Source organism: Hemitrygon akajei, chromosome 9 (assembly GCF_048418815.1).
Source record: "Hemitrygon akajei chromosome 9, sHemAka1.3, whole genome shotgun sequence".
NCBI lineage: Eukaryota > Metazoa > Chordata > Chondrichthyes > Myliobatiformes > Dasyatidae > Hemitrygon > Hemitrygon akajei.
In genome coordinates, this window is record NC_133132.1 from 167,035,345 (window position 1) to 167,055,161 (window position 19,817).

The 19,817-nt window shown below is 44.0% G+C and overlaps 1 pseudogene; it reads right to left on the reverse strand.

Annotated features, from left to right (window-relative positions):
• Positions 1-11,555: 11,555 nt before the first annotated feature.
• LOC140732692 (NADH-ubiquinone oxidoreductase chain 6-like) lies at positions 11,556-12,071 on the reverse strand (annotated as a pseudogene).
• Between the last annotated feature and the right edge of the window lie 7,746 nt (positions 12,072-19,817).

Below are 19,817 nucleotides of genomic sequence, written 5' to 3' on the forward strand. Positions count from 1 at the left end.
TTTAAATTTCAAAAATTTCCCCACCTTCGTGTATAAAATATAAAATAACCTTCTAACTTAACTTGTTTTTGGTTGGGGCGACCGAGGGGAGAAACAAAACCCCCTTATCGAGTGGGTGAGAAATCACTCAAAATTAGAACTACAGTTCTAACTAATAGAAAATCTAACGAACAATGACCCAGGAAAATCACATCCTGATCAATGAACCAAGTTACCCTAGGGATAACAGCGCAATCCTTTCTTAGAGTCCCCATCGCCAAAAGGGTTTACGACCTCGATGTTGGATCAGGACATCCTAATGGTGTAGCCGCTATTAAGGGTTCGTTTTTTCAACGATTAATAGTCCTACGTGATCTGAGTTCAGACCGGAGTAATCCAGGTCAGTTTCTATCTATGACGGTATTCTTCCCAGTACGAAAGGACCGGAAAAATAAAGCCCATGCCCTAGGTACGCTTCAACCCAACCTGCTGAAATTAACTCAAGCAGATAAAGGCTGCCATCCTTAAGCCAAAGATAATGGTTTGTTAAGGTGGCAGAGCCTGGCAAATGCAAAAGACCTAAGCTCTTTGATTCAGAGGTTCAACTCCTCTCCTTAACTAATGCTAGATCTTATTCTCCTCTACATTATTAACCCACTAGCCTTCATTATCCCCATCCTCTTAGCCACAGCCTTCCTTACTCTAGTTGAACGAAAAATCCTAGGCTATATACAATTCCCCAAAGGACCTAACGTAGTAGGCCCATATGGTCTTTTACAACCCATTGCCGATGGACTTAAATTATTCACCAAAGAACCAGTACGACCATCCTTCTCCTCCCAATTCCTCTTCCTGATTACTCCTACTATTGCCCTAACCCTAGCACTATTGCTATGAATACCCTTACCTCTTCCACATTCAATCTTCAACCTAAATCTAGGTCTACTTTTCATCCTAGCTATTTCAAGCTTAACGGTTTATACCATCCTAGGCTCAGGCTGAGCCTCAAACTCCAAATATGCCCTCATAGGAGCCCTTGGTGCAGTTGCACAAACCATCTCCTATGAAGTAACACTCGCTCTAATTCTCCTAGCCCTAATTATCTTCACAGGAGGTTTTACACTCCACACATTCAACTTAAGCCAAGAAACCATCTGATTAATTATCCCCGCATGACCCCTAGCCATAATATGATATATCTCAACACTAGCAGAATCTAACCGAGCCCCATTTGACCTTACAGAAGGTGAATCCGAACTAGTCTCAGGATTCAACATTGAGTACGCAGGGGGCTCATTTGCCCTCTTCTTCTTAGCTGAATATTCTAATATCCTATTAATAAATACCCTCTCCGTTATCTTATTCCTAGGAACATCTTATAACCCTCACCTCCCACAACTTACTACCCTCAACCTTATACTTAAAGCAACTGCATTAACCCTATTATTCCTATGAATTCGAGCCTCTTACCCACGATTTTGATATGATCAACTTATACACCTCGTCTGAAAGAGCTTCCTACCAATAACACTAGCTATAATTCTATGACACATTACCCTACCCATCGCCACAGCCAGCCTCCCACCAATAAGCTCCTAAAAGGAAAAGTGCCTGAATTAAAGGGCCACTTTGATAGAGTGGATAATGAATGTTAAAGCCATTTTTCTTCCTTACGTTAGAAAAACAGGACTCGAACCTGTACCCAAGAGATCAAAACCTTTAGTACTTCCAATTATACTATTCCCTAAGTAAAGTCAGCTAATCTTAAGCTTTTGGGCCCATACCCCAAACATGTTGGTTAAAATCCTTCCTCTACTAATGAACCCATTAGTTCTCTCCATTACAATCCTTAGCTTAGGATTAGGCACCACAATAACATTTATTGCCTCACACTGACTATTAATTTGAGTAGGATTAGAAATCAATACAATAGCCATTATTCCCCTTATAATTCACCAACATCACCCACGAGCAACAGAAGCCACCACAAAATACTTTCTCACACAAGCCACTGCCTCTGCTCTCCTCCTATTCGCTGGAACCATAAATGCTTGACTCACGGGTCAATGAAATATTACAGAAAATATTAACCCAACCTCCGCCACACTCCTCTCTATTGCTTTAGCATTAAAAATTGGACTAGCACCCCTACACTTTTGACTACCAGAAGTTCTCCAAGGACTCAACTTACTTACAGGACTTATCCTCTCCACATGACAAAAACTCGCACCATTCGCAATTCTACTACAACTTTATCCCCTCCTCAACCCAACATTACTTATAACTATAGGAATCTTATCAATTATTATCAGTGGTTGAGGAGGCCTTAACCAAACACAACTACGAAAAATTCTAGCATATTCATCAATTGCCCACATCGGCTGAATAATTATTATCCTACACTACTCCCCAAATCTCACCTTACTCAACCTGACTATTTACATCATCATAACCTCATCCCTATTTCTCCTCTTTAACACAAACAACACCACAAAAATCAACTCAATCGCTATTTCATCAACTAAATCACCACTACTGACCATCATAGCAATACTAACCCTCCTCTCCCTAGGAGGGCTTCCTCCCCTTACAGGATTCATGCCCAAATGACTTATCCTCCAAGAAATGACTAAACAAAACCTCTTTATCCCAGCCACAATCATAGCCCTAGCAGCACTACTTAGCCTATTCTTTTACCTGCGCCTATGCTACTCAATTACCCTCAACCTATCCCCTAACCCCACCACCTCCTCATCATCATGGCGAACAAAAACTTTCCAACCAAACCTACTCTTAACCTTAATAACATCCCTCTCCCTCCTCCTCCTTCCACTCACCCCCATAATCCTCTCACTAACCACATAAGAAATTTAGGTTTAAATAAACCAAAAGCCTTCAAAGCTTTAAACAAGGGTGAAAATCTCTTAATTTCTGTAAGACTTGCAAGATTCTATCTCACATCTCCTGAATGCAACTCAGATACTTTCATTAAGCTAAAGCCTTACTAGATAAATAGGCCTCGATCCTATAAGGTCTTAGTTAACAGCTAAGCGTTCAATCCAGTGAACTGTTATCTAGGCTTCTCCCGCCGTTTAACGGCAGTGAGGTGTGAGAAGCCCTGGGAGAAGCCTATTCTCCTTCTTGGGATTTGCAATCCCATGTATTTTTATACTACAGAGCTGATATTTGATAAGAAGAGGACTTGAACCTCTCTTTACGGAGCTACAATCCGCTGCTTAAACCTCAGCCATCTTACCTGTGGCAATAGTTAATCGTTGATTGTTCTCTACTAATCACAAAGATATTGGCACCCTTTATTTAATCTTTGGTGCATGGGCGGGGATAGTGGGTACTGGTCTCAGTCTGTTAATCCGGACAGAGTTAAGCCAACCAGGCGCATTATTGGGTGATGACCAAATCTACAATGTAATTGTTACCGCCCACGCCTTCGTAATAATTTTCTTCATAGTTATACCAATCATGATCGGAGGGTTTGGTAATTGACTAGTTCCCTTAATAATCGGCGCTCCGGACATGGCCTTTCCACGAATAAATAATATAAGTTTTTGACTCCTTCCCCCATCTTTCCTTCTACTACTAGCCTCAGCAGGAGTAGAAGCCAGAGCTGGTACAGGATGAACAGTCTACCCTCCATTAGCTGGTAATCTTGCACACGCCGGAGCTTCCGGAGACCTTGCTATCTTCTCCCTCCATTTAGCCGGTGCTTCCTCTATTCTAGCATCCATTAACTTTATTACAACAATTATTAATATGAAACCCCCTGCAATCTCCCAGTACCAAACACCTCTCTTTGTTTGATCTATTCTCATTACAACAGTCCTCCTTTTACTATCACTCCCAGTTCTAGCAGCGGGCATTACTATACTTCTCACAGATCGTAATCTTAACACAACCTTCTTCAACCCAGCAGGTGGAGGTGATCCTATTCTCTATCAACATCTCTTTTGATTCTTTGGACATCCAGAAGTCTATATTCTTATCCTACCAGGCTTTGGCATGATCTCTCATGCTGTAGCCTATTATTCAGGAAAAAAAGAACCTTTTGGTTATATAGGAATGGTTTGAGCAATAATGGCAATTGGCCTTCTTGGCTTTATTGTTTGAGCTCATCATATATTTACAGTTGGAATAGACGTAGATACGCGAGCCTATTTCACCTCAGCAACTATAATTATCGCTATCCCAACCGGAGTAAAAGTCTTTAGCTGATTAGCCACCCTTCATGGCGGCTCTATCAAATGAGAAACACCCCTCCTTTGAGCCCTAGGTTTTATTTTCCTATTTACTATTGGAGGGCTAACTGGCATCATCTTAGCTAACTCATCCCTAGACATCGTTCTACACGACACCTACTATGTCCTAGCTCATTTCCATTATGTCCTATCAATAGGAGCAGTATTCGCTATTATGGCTGGCTTCGTCCATTGATTCCCACTTATCACAGGCTATACCCTACATTCCGCTTGAACAAAAACACAATTCTTAGTCATATTTGTAGGAGTAAACATAACATTCTTCCCACAACACTTCCTAGGCTTAGCCGGAATACCATGACAATATTCGGACTATCCAGATGCCTATACCTTCTGAAATGTTATTTCATCAATCGGCTCTTTAATTTCATTAGTAGCCGTAATTATCATGATGTTTATTCTCTGAGAAGCATTTGCATCAAAACGTGAAATCATGTATATCGAGCTACCCCACACAAATGTGGAGTGATTACATGGATGTCCACCACCTTATCACACCTACAAAGAACCAGCATTTGTTCAGGTTCAACGACCTTATTAAATGAATAAACAAGAAAGGAAGGAATTGAACCCCCATTAATTGGTTTCAAGCCAACCACATAACCACTCTGTCACTTTCTTGAGATTCTAGTAAAATAATATTACATTACCTTGTCAGAGCAAAATTGTGGGTTTAAACCCCACGAATCTTAAACATGGCACATCCCTCACAATTAGGTTTTCAAGATGCAGCTTCCCCTGTTATGGAAGAACTACTCCATTTCCACGATCATACCCTTATAATCGTGTTTCTTATCAGCTCATTAGTTCTTTACGTCATTGTAGCAACAGTTTCAACCAAATTAACCAACAAATATATTCTAGACTCCCAAGAAATTGAAATCGTCTGAACCATTGTTCCAGCAATTATTCTAATTTTAATCGCCCTACCATCTCTACGTATTCTTTACTTAATAGACGAAATTAATGACCCCCACATTAGAATTAAAGCCCTCGGTCATCAATGATATTGAAGCTACGAGTACACAGACTATCAAAACCTAGAATTTGACTCATATACAATTCAAACGGAAGATCTCTCCCCCAGACAATTCCGCCTCTTAGAAGCAGACCATCGTATGGTAGTCCCTATACAATCCCCAATTCGAGTCTTAGTAACTGCAGAAGACGTCCTCCATGCATGAACAGTCCCGGCACTAGGAGTAAAAATTGATGCAGTACCAGGACATCTAAACCAAACAGCCTTTATTATCTCTCACCCAGGAGTTTTCTATGGTCAATGTTCCGAAATCTGTGGGGCTAACCATAGCTTTATACCCATTGTAGTTGAAGCAGTTCCATTAGAACACTTCGAGAACTGATCCTCACTAACACTTGAAGAACTTTCATTAAGAAGCTAAACTGGGCCTAGCATTAGCCTTTTAAGCTAAAAATTGGTGATTCCCAACCACCCTTAATGACATGCCTCAACTCAATCCAAGCCCCTGATTTTTAATCTTCTTATTTGCATGAGTATTTTTCCTAACTATTATACCAGGCAAAGTAATATCTTACCTGTTCAACAATAACCCAACCACAAAAAGTACCCAAAAATCTCAACCAACCCCCTGAAACTGACCAAGAGCCTAAACTTTTTCGACCAATTCTTAAGCCCATCACTATTAGGGATTCCTCTCATCGCCTTAGCAATTATAACTCCTTGACTTATTTTCCCCACACCAACTAAACGATGACTAAACAACCGCCTACTTACTTTACAAACCTGATTTATTAACCGCTTCACCTATCAACTTATACAACCACTAAATTTCGGAGGACATAAATGAGCCTCAATCCTTACAGCACTTATACTATTCCTAATTACCATCAACCTCTTAGGACTACTTCCATATACTTTCACCCCAACAACCCAACTCTCACTAAACATAGCATTTGCCATCCCACTTTGATTAACCACAGTCTTAATCGGCATGCTTAACCAACCAACAGTGGCCCTAGGCCACTTCCTACCAGAAGGAACACCCACTCTTTTAGTTCCAATTCTCATTATCATCGAAACTATTAGTTTATTTATTCAACCCTTGGCCCTAGGAGTCCGGTTAACAGCCAACCTTACAGCAGGTCATCTCCTAATACAACTAATTGCAACCGCAGCTTTCATCCTAATCTCTATTATGCCCTCAATTGCCCTTCTCACTTCACTTATTTTATTCCTCCTCACAATTTTAGAAGTCGCCGTAGCAATAATTCAAGCTTACGTTTTCATTCTCCTCCTAGGCCTATACCTACAAGAAAATGTTTAATGGCCCACCAAGCACACGCATATCACATAGTTGACCCAAGTCCATGACCCCTTACAGGAGCAGTAGCAGCCCTCCTTATAACCTCAGGCCTTGCCACCTGATCCCACTTTCACACCCTATCCTTGCTTTATCTAGGCTTTCTACTCCTCATCCTAACTATAATCCAGTGATGACGAGACGTTATTCGAGAAGGAACTTTCCAAGGCCACCACACCCAGCCCGTTCAAAAAGGTTTACGATACGGAATAATCCTATTTATTACATCAGAAGTTTTCTTTTTTATTGGATTCTTCTGAGCCTTTTACCTCTCAAGTCTTGCCCCAACCCCTGAACTAGGTGGCTGCTGACCACCTACAGGCATCCACCCACTGGACCCCTTTGAAGTTCCCCTTCTTAATACTGCTGTCCTCCTAGTCTCTGGAGTAACAGTTACCTGGGCCCATCGTAGCATCATAGAAGGAAACCGAAAAGAAGCTACCCAAGCCCTCACCCTCACAATCATTTTAGGACTTTACTTCACTGCACTCCAAGCTATAGAATACTACGAAGCCCCCTTCACTATTGCTGACGGCATTTACGGAACCACCTTCTTCGTTGCCACAGGCTTCCATGGTCTTCATGTAATTATTGATTCTTCATTCCTGTTAGTCTGTCTCCTACGACAGATCCAATATCACTTTACATCCCAACATCATTTTGGCTTTGAAGCCGCCGCATGATACTGACATTTCGTCGACGTAGTTTGATTGTTTCTTTACGTTTCAATCTACTGATGAGGTTCATAACAATTACTTTTCTAGTATAAAGCCTAGTACAAATGACTTCCAATCAATTAATCTTGGTTAAAATCCAAGGAAAAGTAATGAACCTCATCACATTTATTGCCGCCCTTACAGCCCTCATTTCCCTAATCTTAGCAACATTAGCCTTCTGACTGCCCACCCTTAACCCTGACAATGAAAAAATATCTCCATACGAGTGTGGTTTCGACCCATTAGGAACCGCACGCCTACCCTTTTCACTCCGCTTTTTCCTAGTTGCTATCCTCTTTCTCCTATTTGACCTAGAAATTGCCCTCCTTCTACCATTACCCTGAGGAGATCAACTTAATTCCCCCCTCATCACTTCTTTATGAGCAACAACCATTTTACTACTCCTAACTTTAGGCCTAGTTTACGAATGACTTCAAGGGGGCTTAGAATGAGCAGAATAGATACTTAGTCCAAAATTAAGACTATTGATTTCGGCTCAATTAATTATGGTGAAAGCCCATAAGTATCCCATAAGGCTATTCACTTCACCTTCTCCTCTGTCTTTGTCCTAAGCCTCATAGACCTAGCCCTAAACTGCTCCCATCTTTTATCAGCCCTTATTTGTCTCGAAGGTATAATATTATCCCTATTTATCGCTATTTCTCTTTGATCAATAACAATGACTTCCCCTATCTGTTCTCTTATGCCTATAATTCTACTAACATTTTCAGCTTGTGAAGCAAGCTCAGGTCTAGCCCTACTAGTAGCTACAAGCCCGCACCCATGGCTCAGATCCATTAAAAAATCTTAATCTCCTACAATGCTAAAAATCATCATTCCCACAATTATGTTATACCCAATCTCATGACTTACCCCTAAAAAATGACTATGAACCACCTCCATCACCCACAGCCTTCTCATCGCATTCACTAGTTTATACTGATTTAAATGAAACACGGAAATCGGCTGAGACTTTTCCAACCTTCACTTAGGAGTCGATCCCTTATCATCCCCACTACTTGAATTAACCTGCTGACTCCTACCACTAATAATAACTTGCCAGTCAAAATCACCTTAACAATGAGCCATGCACCCGACAACGCATTTACATTAACTTACTTATTACCCTCCAACTCCTTCTAATCATAGCCTTCAGTGCTACTGAAATAATCCTATTTTATATTATATTTGAAGCAACCCTCATCCCAACACTTATTATTATCACTCGCTGAGGAAACCAGACTGAACGACTAAATGCAGGAACCTATTTCCTATTCTACATACTCGTCGGCTCCCTACCCCTCTTAGTAGCCCTCCTCCTCCTACAAAATGATCTCGGCTCACTCTCAATACTAACCCTTCAATTCCCCCAACTCCTAAACCTCAACTCATGAGCAAACAAGTTCTGATGGGCCGCATGCCTAATTGCCTTCCTAGTAAAAATACCCCTCTACGGGGCACACCTCTGACTACCCAAAGCCCATGTAGAGGCTCCCATTGCTGGCTCCATAATTCTAGCTGCAATCCTATTAAAACTAGGGGGGGTATGGAATAATACGAATTATTCCCATTCTTAGCCCCCTAACAGAAGAAATAGCCTTTCCATTTCTAATTCTAGCCCTCTGAGGCATTATTATAACAAGCTCCACTTGCCTACGCCAAACAGACCTCAAGTCCCTAATCGCCTACTCATCAGTAAGTCACATAGGCCTTGTAGCAGCAGCCATCCTTATCCAAACACCATGAAGTTTCGCAGGCGCAACCGCCCTAATAATTGCCCATGGCCTTATCTCATCCACTCTTTTCTGCTTAGCTAATACCAACTACGAACGAACGCATACCCGAACCCTTCTTCTCACCCGAGGTATACAAATCATCCTTCCACTAATAGCAACTTCATGATTCCTCACTAATCTGGCAAACCTAGCTCTACCCCCCTCTCCAAACCTAATAGGAGAACTTCTTATTATCTCCTCCCTTTTTAAATGATCTCAATGAACTATTATCATTACTGGGTCTGGCGTCCTACTAACCGCTTCCTACTTCCTATATATATTTATTATAACACAACGAGGCCCTCTCCCCCCTCATATTACCTTTATAAACCCTTCCCATACACGAGAACATCTGTTAATATATCTTCATCTATTCCCAACACTCCTCCTTATCTCCAAACCAGAACTAATTCTAGGTTGAACATCCTGTAATTATAGTTTAATAAAAACATTAGATTGTGGTTCTAAAAATAAAAGTTAAACTCTTTTTAATTACCCAAGAAAGGTCTGGGACAAGGGAAACTGCTAATTTCCCCACCTATGGTTCAAATCCATGGTTTTCTTAAAGCTTTAGAAAGATAATAGTCATCCATTGGTCTTAGGAACCAAAAACTCTTGGTGCAACTCCAAGCTAAAGCTATGAACTCATTAATCTTCAACATCATTTTTATTAATCTTCCTAATCCTCCTATATCCTTTAATTTCATCCATACTCCCTACCAAAACACACCTCGACCACACCTGATCCTCAACCTATGTTAAAACAGCCGTAAAAACCTCTTTCTTCATCAGCCTTATTCCTCTATTCATTTTTCTAGATCAAGGCCTAGAGTCCATTACAACCAACTGAAACTGAATCAACCTAGAAACCATTGACATTAACATAAGTTTTAAATTTGATTCTTACTCCATCTTCACCCCTGTAGCCCTCTACGTCACCTAATCAATTCTAGAATTCGCCCTATGATATATACATTCAGACCCCAACCTCAACAAATTCTTTAAATATCTCCTCCTATTCTTAATCACAATACTTATTCTTATTACAGCAAATAACCTCTTCCAACTATTTATTGGTTGAGAAGGTGTAGGCATTATATCCTTCCTCCTTATCGGCTGATGATTAAGTCGAACAGACGCAAACACAGCTGCCCTCCAAGCCGTTATTTATAACCGTATTGGAGATATTGGTTTAATTATAGCCATAGCATGACTTGCTATAAACCTCAATTCATGAGAAATTCAACAACTCTTTTTCCTCTCTAAAAATATAAATTTAACACTTCCCCTTCTAGGCCTAGTCCTAGCAGCAGCTGGAAAATCCGCTCAATTTGGTCTACACCCATGACTCCCAGCCGCCATGGAAGGACCTACGCCAGTCTCTGCCCTACTCCACTCAAGTACAATAGTTGTTGCAGGAATCTTCCTACTCATTCGCCTTCACCCCCTTATCCAAGACAATCAACTAATTCTATCACTCTGCCTATGTCTAGGAGCATTAACCACACTCTTTACAGCTACCTGCACACTAACCCAAAACGATATTAAAAAAATTATTGCTTTCTCCACATCTAGCCAACTAGGCCTTATAATAGTTACCATCGGCCACAACCAACCCCAACTAGCCTTCCTACACATTTGCACACATGCCTTCTTCAAAGCAATATTATTTCTATGTTCAGGCTCTATTATCCACAGCCTCAATGACGAACAAGACATCCGAAAAATAGGAGGTATACATAAACTCCTTCCTTTCACCTCCTCATCCCTCACAGTTGGCAGCCTAGCCCTCACTGGTATACCATTCTTATCAGGATTCTTCTCGAAAGATGTTATTATTGAAGCAATAAACACATCACACCTAAACGCCTGAGCCCTAACCCTAACCTTATTAGCCACATCTTTCACCGCTATTTACAGCCTATGCCTAGTATTCTTCTCACTTATAAAACACCCACGATTCCTACCCCTCTCACCAATTAATGAAAATAATCCCCTACTTATCAACCCAATTAAACGCCTCGCCTACGGAAGTATCCTAGCTGGCCTAATCATCACCTCTAATATACCACCCACAAAAACACAAATTATAACAATAAGCCCACTCCTAAAACTTTCCGCCCTCCTAGAAACCATTCTAGGCTTTATACTAGCTTTAGAACTAGCCAACTTAACCTCTACTCAATTCAAAGTCCACCCTAACCTACCCGCCCGTAATTTCTCTAACATATTAGGCTTCTTCCCCCCAATTATTCACTGACTCCTACCAAAACTTAACCTATCCTGAGCCCAAACCATTTCAACCCAAATAATTGACCTCTCATGAAATGAAAAAATTGGCCCAAAAAGCCCAATCATCCAACAAACATCAATAATCAAACTATCAACATCCCCCCAACAAGGCTTTATCAAAACATACATAATCTTATTCCTCCTAACCCTTGCCCTATCAACTATACTTACCTTATTCTTCTAATAAACTGTACGCAAGGCCCCTCAAGACATCCCCCGCGTTAGCTCCAACACCACAAACAGAGTTAAAAGTAACATTCAACCCCCCAAAACTAATATTCCACCTCCCCAAGAATACAATAATGCCACCTCACTAAAATCACCACGAACTATACTTATTTCCACGGACTCTTCACCACCCACTCAGCCCCCTCAGCCTCAATCAACCACAAAATTTGCTCCCACCCAAAAAAGAATACCAAAATACCCAACCACGTAAACTAAAACAGATCAATCCCCCCACGACTCAGGATATGGCTCAGCAGCCAATGCCGCCATATATGCAAACACAACTATTATCCCACCTAAATAAATCAAAAACAAGACTAAAGATAAAAAAGAGCTCCCAAATCCAACCAACAAACCACAACCTACCCCAGCAGAAACCACTAACCCAAATGCAGCAAAATAAGGAGAAGGATTTGATGCTACAGCTACTAAACCTAAAAAAAAACTTACTATTAAAATCAACATTACATATGTCGTTTATTCCTACTTAGACTTTAACTAAGACCTTTAATCTGAAAAACTACCGTTGTTATTCAACTGCAAGAACCGACCTAATGGCTACAAACATCCGAAAAACCCATCCCCTGTTCAAAATTATTAACAGCTCCCTAATTGACCTCCCAACCCCAACTAACATCTCCATTTGATGAAACGTTGGTTCCCTCCTAGGCCTATGTTTAATTATCCAAATTCTCACAGGCCTCTTCCTAGCCATACACTACACCGCAGATGTCTCATCAGCATTCTCCTCCATCGCACACATCTGCCGAGACATAAATTATGGCTGATAAATTCGCAACATCCATGCCAATGGTGCCTCCATATTCTTCATCTGCGTATACCTCCACATCGCTCGAGGACTCTACTACGGTTCTTATCTTAATAAAGAAACCTGAAACATTGGTGTGGTAATCCTCCTACTACTTATAGCCACCGCCTTTGTAGGTTATGTTCTCCCCTGAGGACAAATATCCTTCTGAGGGGCAACCGTCATCACCAACCTTCTATCTGCCCTCCCCTATATTGGAGACATGTTAGTCCAATGAATCTGAGGAGGCTTCTCAGTTGATAACGCAACACTAACCCGATTCTTCACATTCCATTTCCTCTTTCCCTTTGTAACTGTAGCTCTAACTATAATTCATCTTCTCTTCCTTCATGAAACAGGTTCAAACAATCCAACCGGACTCACTTCCAACATAGACAAAATCCCGTTTCATCCCTACTTCACATATAAAGATCTCATGGGCTTCTTCATTCTCCTACTCCTAATCACCCTCCTAGCCCTCTTCACACCCAACCTCTTGAATGATGCAGAAAACTTCATTCCAGCCAACCCCTTAGTTACACCACCCCATATTAAGCCAGAATGATATTTCCTATTTGCCTACGCCATCTTACGTTCCATCCCCAACAAATTAGGAGGCGTCCTTGCCCTTGTCTTCTCAATCCTAATCCTTCTCCTAGTCCCCATCCTCCACACTTCTAAGCAACGAAGTCTCACCTTCCGCCCAATTACACAACTCCTCTTCTGACTTCTAGTAGCAAACACAATTATCCTAACATGAATCAGCGGCCAACCTGTAGAACAACCATTTATCACTATTTGCCAAATCGCCTCAATCACTTACTTCTCCTTCTTCTCTTCCCAATCGCTGGTTGATGGGAAAACAAAATACTAAACCTCTAAACCATTGCCCTAGTAGCCCAGTATTTAAGGCAGCAGTCTTGTAAACTGAAGAGCAGAGGTGAGATTCCTCTCTAGAGCAAGGCCATTCTCAGGAAAGAAGGGGCCAAACCCTTATCCTTGGCTCCCAAAGCCAAGATTTTTATTAAACTACTTCCTGAGAAAAGAACCTGAAACAGCCGACTTATTTTTGCGTTAAGTTGGCCAGGCCACATATTATGTATATAGTACATAAGTACATAATATGTATATCGTACATAGATACATACTATGCTTAATCCCCATTAATCTATATACCCCATATCATACATACTATGTTTAATCCGCATTCATCTACTTTCCCCTATTATCATTACATACTATGCTTAATCCACATTCATCTACTTTCCACTATTTCATTACCCATTATAGAGAACTTCACTGATTTACCTCTTGAATTTTAAACTTCCCTAAGGTTTATTAGGAGTACATCACAAAACATAAGAGTTACATCTCATCAGGTAGAACAGGTTTTGTTCATAATAATAATGATTCATTTTCAACTAATTATTAATCACCATTAATAGAAATTCAACTATTTCCATAACTATTTAATTATTAATCATAACTTAATTTATATTCCCTTATAATTAATACATCCTGTCTTTGCAATATTCTTCTACCGTCCTATTAATAAGATTAATTGTTTAGACCTAGTCAATATCATATCATATTTTGTAATAGGGCCTGCCCTATTTCAAAACACTCCTTTCCTTAATAACCATCTCTTGGCACTCCAATGTTTTATAACATAATATTCTTAATCGGGCATAATATTTCCAGGGGACTTAACATTTGGTTTCGTAACCAAGCTATGGACCTTTCCAGCATGACTTTGTCTCACCTCCCGGACTTTACCTGCTGACTCTACGTCTATAACACACAGTGACTGTCCCAGTGGCATTAGGCACCCTTGTAAGGCATCTCACCCGTAACCGCGGCTGGTTGGCACTTTATCTGGTCTAGCTCCCTTGTAACCGGCTCCTATTCCACGTGACGGCTTGGGTAAATCTCCAGGATTGTTTGTTCATGTTCCGTGAACCGACAAGCGAGTACTTAAGCCCCCTCTTTTTCCTGAGAATGCTGAGGCTTTCCATGTCAGGAAAGTTTATTAAGACAGCAGGGTTCTCGGGGAAAACACAGTTGACACAGTGCATGGCTCCAGTGCAGTTGAGAATGGGAAATAAAGGAATTGTTTTGCCGGTGCTAGTATTTAAAGGAACTCCGATTAATTTGTTAGGCAGAGATGCCTTATTGAAACCGGAATTAAAATTAGAATGCACCAGAAATGGGCTGAGTGTGGAAAGAGCAGGGGTTCAATTGATAGTGCGAGAAGACAAGAAGGCTAATGTCTTTTGGATAGGAGACAGTGCAGATCAGATTCAGGGAACCTGGGAAAAATGGAAAAAGGGCGTGCAGGGTATATTACCCAGGGCTGTAATGCCCAAATCTGAGCTACATTGTACAGTGATTTTTGATGAGACTCAGAACAGGGAGTTCGAGGAGAGATGGCACCTGGAGGCATGTACCCAACAGCACCTGGAAGGGGAGGCTGTGATAATTGGAAAGCAAGGGGCAGCTTTACAAGTTAAGTGGAACACCTTTTTAGAAAAATGGTACAGGATACCGGAGGCTGCGCCCCACGTAACGTTGTTGGTAAACAAGGGATATCAGTCTAAAGACTTAGGACCCTTAGTTAAGAGTGCTGAAACCGTAACAGTATGGAGGAAAATCACGCCAGAGGTGTGGATATCAGAAGACAACAATTGCATTAAAATAATGGTAAGTGTAAATATGGTAGGGATAGTGAGAGAGGTCAAAATAACTCCCCCAACCACACATGCCATTGCTGGGAAAGGAAAGAGGCCAGCAGAAAGATAGAAGGTTAGATGAGTTGCCATCTATTCTGTGGTCACAGCATGACACGGACGTAGGGAAAATAAAAACAGCTAGTCCGGTGGAAATAAGGCTGAAAAGGGGAGCAATTCCACCCAGGAGACCACAATACCCTCTAAGACCAGAAGCAGAAGAGGGAATAGCATTGACAGTGCAGGGGTTGTTTGAAATAGGAGTGCTTAAAAGAACAAACAGTCCATGCAATACCCCGTTGCTGCCGGTCTTAAAAGCAGATAAATCTAAGTGGAGATTGGTGCATGATTTGTGAGCGGTAAATGATGTGGTAGAGGACTGGCCAGCGGTAGTCCCCAACCCACACATGCTTTTGACTAATGTTCCACCAGAAGCAAGTTACTTTTCAGTGATTGATTTGTGTTCGGCTTTCTTCAGCATTCCTCCGGCCGATCAGTGTCAGTATCTGTTTGCATTTACTTACAGAGGTGCTCAGTATACCTATACCAGAATGCCGCAAGGGTTTAAACATTCACCACACGTTTTTAATCAGGTGTTGAAGGCAGACCTAGAGGGCATACCATTGGAAAGTACATTGTTACAGTATGTGGATGACCTGTTGATTTGCTCCCTGATGCACCATCAATAACTCACGCTGAGACTTAGGAAGTGAGATATCGGCTTTTATTGACTGAAGAACAACACTACATCCTGGGAAAATGAGGGAGAGCAGCAGGCCACAGTCGCCTTTATACAGGGGTCTGTGGGAAGAGCCACAGGAGCAGTCAGCAGGGGTCTGTGGGAGGAGCCACAGGGGCAGTCAGCAGGGGTCTGTGGGAGGAGCCACAGGGGCAGTCAGCAGGGTCTGTGGGAGGAGCCACAGGAGCAGTCAGACAGGTATATCTAGTTCACCACATTCACCCCCCCCTTTGTTTAAAAAAAATTCCCAAGCATATTTACAGGTTAAGTCGATCAGGTGGTCGAATCGTTCGCTGCGATCTACGTAGCTCCGGCTGCAATTGCACAGGAGCCGGAGGTGATGACGGCACAGGTGCCGGAGGTGGTGTTTGCCCCGGAGGCGGAGAGTGGGTTAATTCTGTCCCAACAGGAGGTGTCAGGGATCCCTCGCGTGTGAGCGAGGTCCCTGGAACAGACGCGTACGGAGTCTGTGTGGGGCACGGTGCGTGCGGAGTCACCTCAGGTACAGGGTGCATAGTTACCGTGGAGTGCTCGGGGTAGTGGTCTGCTGCTCCGGCGGGCGCCAGGTCGCGGACAGAGACCGTGTCCTCCCGCCCATCAGGCAAGACCACGTAGGCATACTGGGGATTAGCATGCAGGAGGTGAACCTTCTCGACCAGTGGTGAGTACTTATTACTCCTCGCATGTTTACGTAGCAGCACTGGCCCCGGGGACGTCAGCCAAACTGGCAGGGTGGTCCCAGTGACAGACTTCCTGGGAAAAGAGAATAAGCGTTCGTGAGGGGTGGCATTAGTGGACGTACACAACAGGGAGCGGATAGAGTGGAGTGCCTCAGGGAGGACCTCCTGCCATCGGGAGACTGGCAACCCTTGTGACTTAAGGGCTAAAAGTATGGCCTTCCACACTGTGGCATTCTCCCTCTCCACCTGTCCATTCCCCCGGGGATTATAACTCGTGGTTCGACTAGTAGCAATGCCCCTAGCTAGCAGGAACCGGCGCAACTCGTCACTCATAAAGGAGGACCCTCTATCACTGTGGATATAGCAGGGATATCCAAACAGAGTGAAGAGCTGGCGCAGGACTTTTATGACCGACGTGGTAGTAGTGTCGGGGCAGGGAACGGCAAAGGGGAATCGCGAGTACTCGTCAATAATATTGAGAAAGTAGACATTGCGGTCGGTGGAGGGAAGGGGGCCCTTAAAGTCAATACTCAGTCGCTCAAAAGGGCGGGTGGCCTTGACAAGCTGCGCAGTGTCAGGACGGTAGAAGTGCGGTTTGCACTCAGCGCAGATCTGGCAGTCCCTGGTCATCGTCCTGATGTCCTCCAGGGAGTACGGCAGGTTCCGGGCTTTAATGAAATGATAAAACCGGGTGACCCCCGGGTGGCAAAGTTGGGCATGAAGGGCATACAGCTGGTCGAGCTGGGCACTAGCACACGGTCCCCGGGATAGGGCATCAGAGGGTTCATTGAGCCTGCCAGGCCGGTACAGGATATCGTAAGTATAGGTGGAGAGTTCTATTCTCCATCGCAAAATTTTATCATTTTTGATTTTGCCCCGCTGTTGGTTGCTGAACATGAACGCAACCGAGCGCTGGTCGGTCAGCAAGGTGAACCTTCTGCCGGCGAGATAGTACCTCCAGTGCCGAATAGCTTCCACTATGGCTTGGGCTTCTTTCTCCACCGTGGAGTGCCGAAGTTCAGAGCCTTGAAGGGTACGAGAAAAAAACGCCACTGGCCTGCCTTCCTGATTGAGGGTAGCAGCCAGCGCGACGTCAGAGGCGTCACTCTCTACTTGGAAGGGAATGGTCTCGTCTACCGCATGCATCGTTGCTTTGGCAATGTCCCCTTTAATGCAGCTGAAGGCCGCGCGGGCCTCGGCAGAGAGGGGAAAGGTGGTAGACTTGACCAGGGGGCGGGCCTTGTCTGCGTAATGGGGAACCCATTGGGCGTAATAGGAAAAAAAACCCAGGCACCGCCGGAGGGCCTTGAGAGTAGTGGGAAGAGGGAGTTCTAACAGGGGGCGCATACGGTCGGGGTCAGGGCCAATGACCCCGTTCTCCACGACATACCCAAGGATAGCGAGTCGTGTGGTTCTGAACACACACTTGTCCTTGTTATAAGTGAGGTTCAAAGCATCGGCCACTTGGAAAAAGCGTTGGAGGTTGGCGTCATGATCCGACCAGTCGCGACCACAGATGGTGATGTTATCTAGATAGGGAAATGTGGCCGTCAGTTTGTACTGGTCCACCATCCGGTCCATCTCCCTCTGGAAGACTGAGACCCCATTTGTGACACCAAATGGGACGCGCAGAAAGTGATAGAGCCTGCCACCCGCCTCGAAGGCAGTGTAGGGGCGGTCCTCTGGGCGGATGGGGAGCTGGTGATAAGCGGATTTCAGATCAATTGTCGAGTACACCTTGTACTGAGCTATCTGGTTGACCATATCCGCGATGCGGGGTAGGGGGTACGCGTCAAGCTGCGTGAATCTATTGATGGTCTGGCTGTAGTCCACAACCATCCTATTTTTCTGCCCAGTCCGAACAACGACCACCTGGGACCGCCATGGGCTTGTGCTTGGCTCAATGATCCCCTCCCTGAGCAGCCGCTGCACCTCTGAATGAATAAAGGCCCTGTCCCCCGCACTGTACCTCCTACTTTTAGTTGCCACAGGTTTACAGTCGGGGGTCAGGTTGGTGAACAGTGATGGGGGAGGGATCTTGAGGGTGGAGAGGTTGCAAATAGTGTCAGCAGCACAGCTACCGGCATGGTGCTGGGCGGGATGTGGGGTTCGGGGTGTATGTGCGTGTGGTAACGGAGTATATGGCGAAGTCCCACCAAACTGAGGATTCCTGACAGTGAGTGGTGGGAGGGGCCCGTCATATGCCATAGTCACACTTTCGAGGTGGCTCTGGAAGTCCAGCCCCAATAGCACAGGTGCGCACAGCCGAGGCATGACCAGGAACGATACCGCGACTGGCAGCGGCGTTGGCGAATTCGCTCGGAACCGGGGAATCGCGCGGCTGGACCTCTTCGGCGTACAGCTGTGCAGCCTCTATCGTATCGGCCGTCTCTATCGCGGAGCGTAAGGTAAGATCAGCTTTTTCCAGCAGCCGCTGGCGTATACACACTGACCGGACCCCAGTCACAAAAGCGTCTCAGACCAAGAGTTCCGTATGCTGTTCCGCTGTGAGCGCTTGGCAGTCACAAGTCCGCGTGAGTGCCTGTAGTTCTCGGAGAAATTCAGCAGTCGACTCCGTAGGCCGCTGTTTTCGTGTTGCCAAGCGGTGCCGTGCATAAACTGGATTTACTGGCCGCAGGTACTGTCTTTGGAGGGCGGCAAGCGCCTCCTCGTAGGTGGATATGTCCCTGATGAACGAATAAACTTTTGGGGCGACCCTCGAGAGGAGAAGTTTGAGCCGAACAGCCGAGTCGGTGGCACGAACCTCCTCTAAGTACGATTGGAAGCACACCAGCCAGTGTTCAAAGGCAAGAGCTGCTCCAGGGTCTTGGGGGTCCAAGTCCAGGCGTTCTGGGCGTAAAGCGGTTTCCATGTTGTAACTTTCAGTCAATAAAATTGATGCACCATCAATAACTCACGCTGAGACTTAGGAAGTGAGATATCGGCTTTTATTGACTGAAGAACAACACTACATCCTGGGAAAATGAGGGAGAGCAGCAGGCCACAGTCGCCTTTATACAGGGGTCTGTGGGAGGAGCCACAGGGGCAGTCAGACAGGTATATCTAGTTCACCACACTCCCACAGTAAGGAACAGTGTGAGCAGGACACTATAACTCTGTTAGAGAAGCTGGCACACGGAGGACATAAAGTATCCAAAAAGAAACTGCAATTTTGCACGCAGCAAGTGGAGTACTTAGGCAGGGTAATATCCAAGGGAGTGAAGGCGATAGCACCAGATCAGATTGAGGCAATAACTAAGG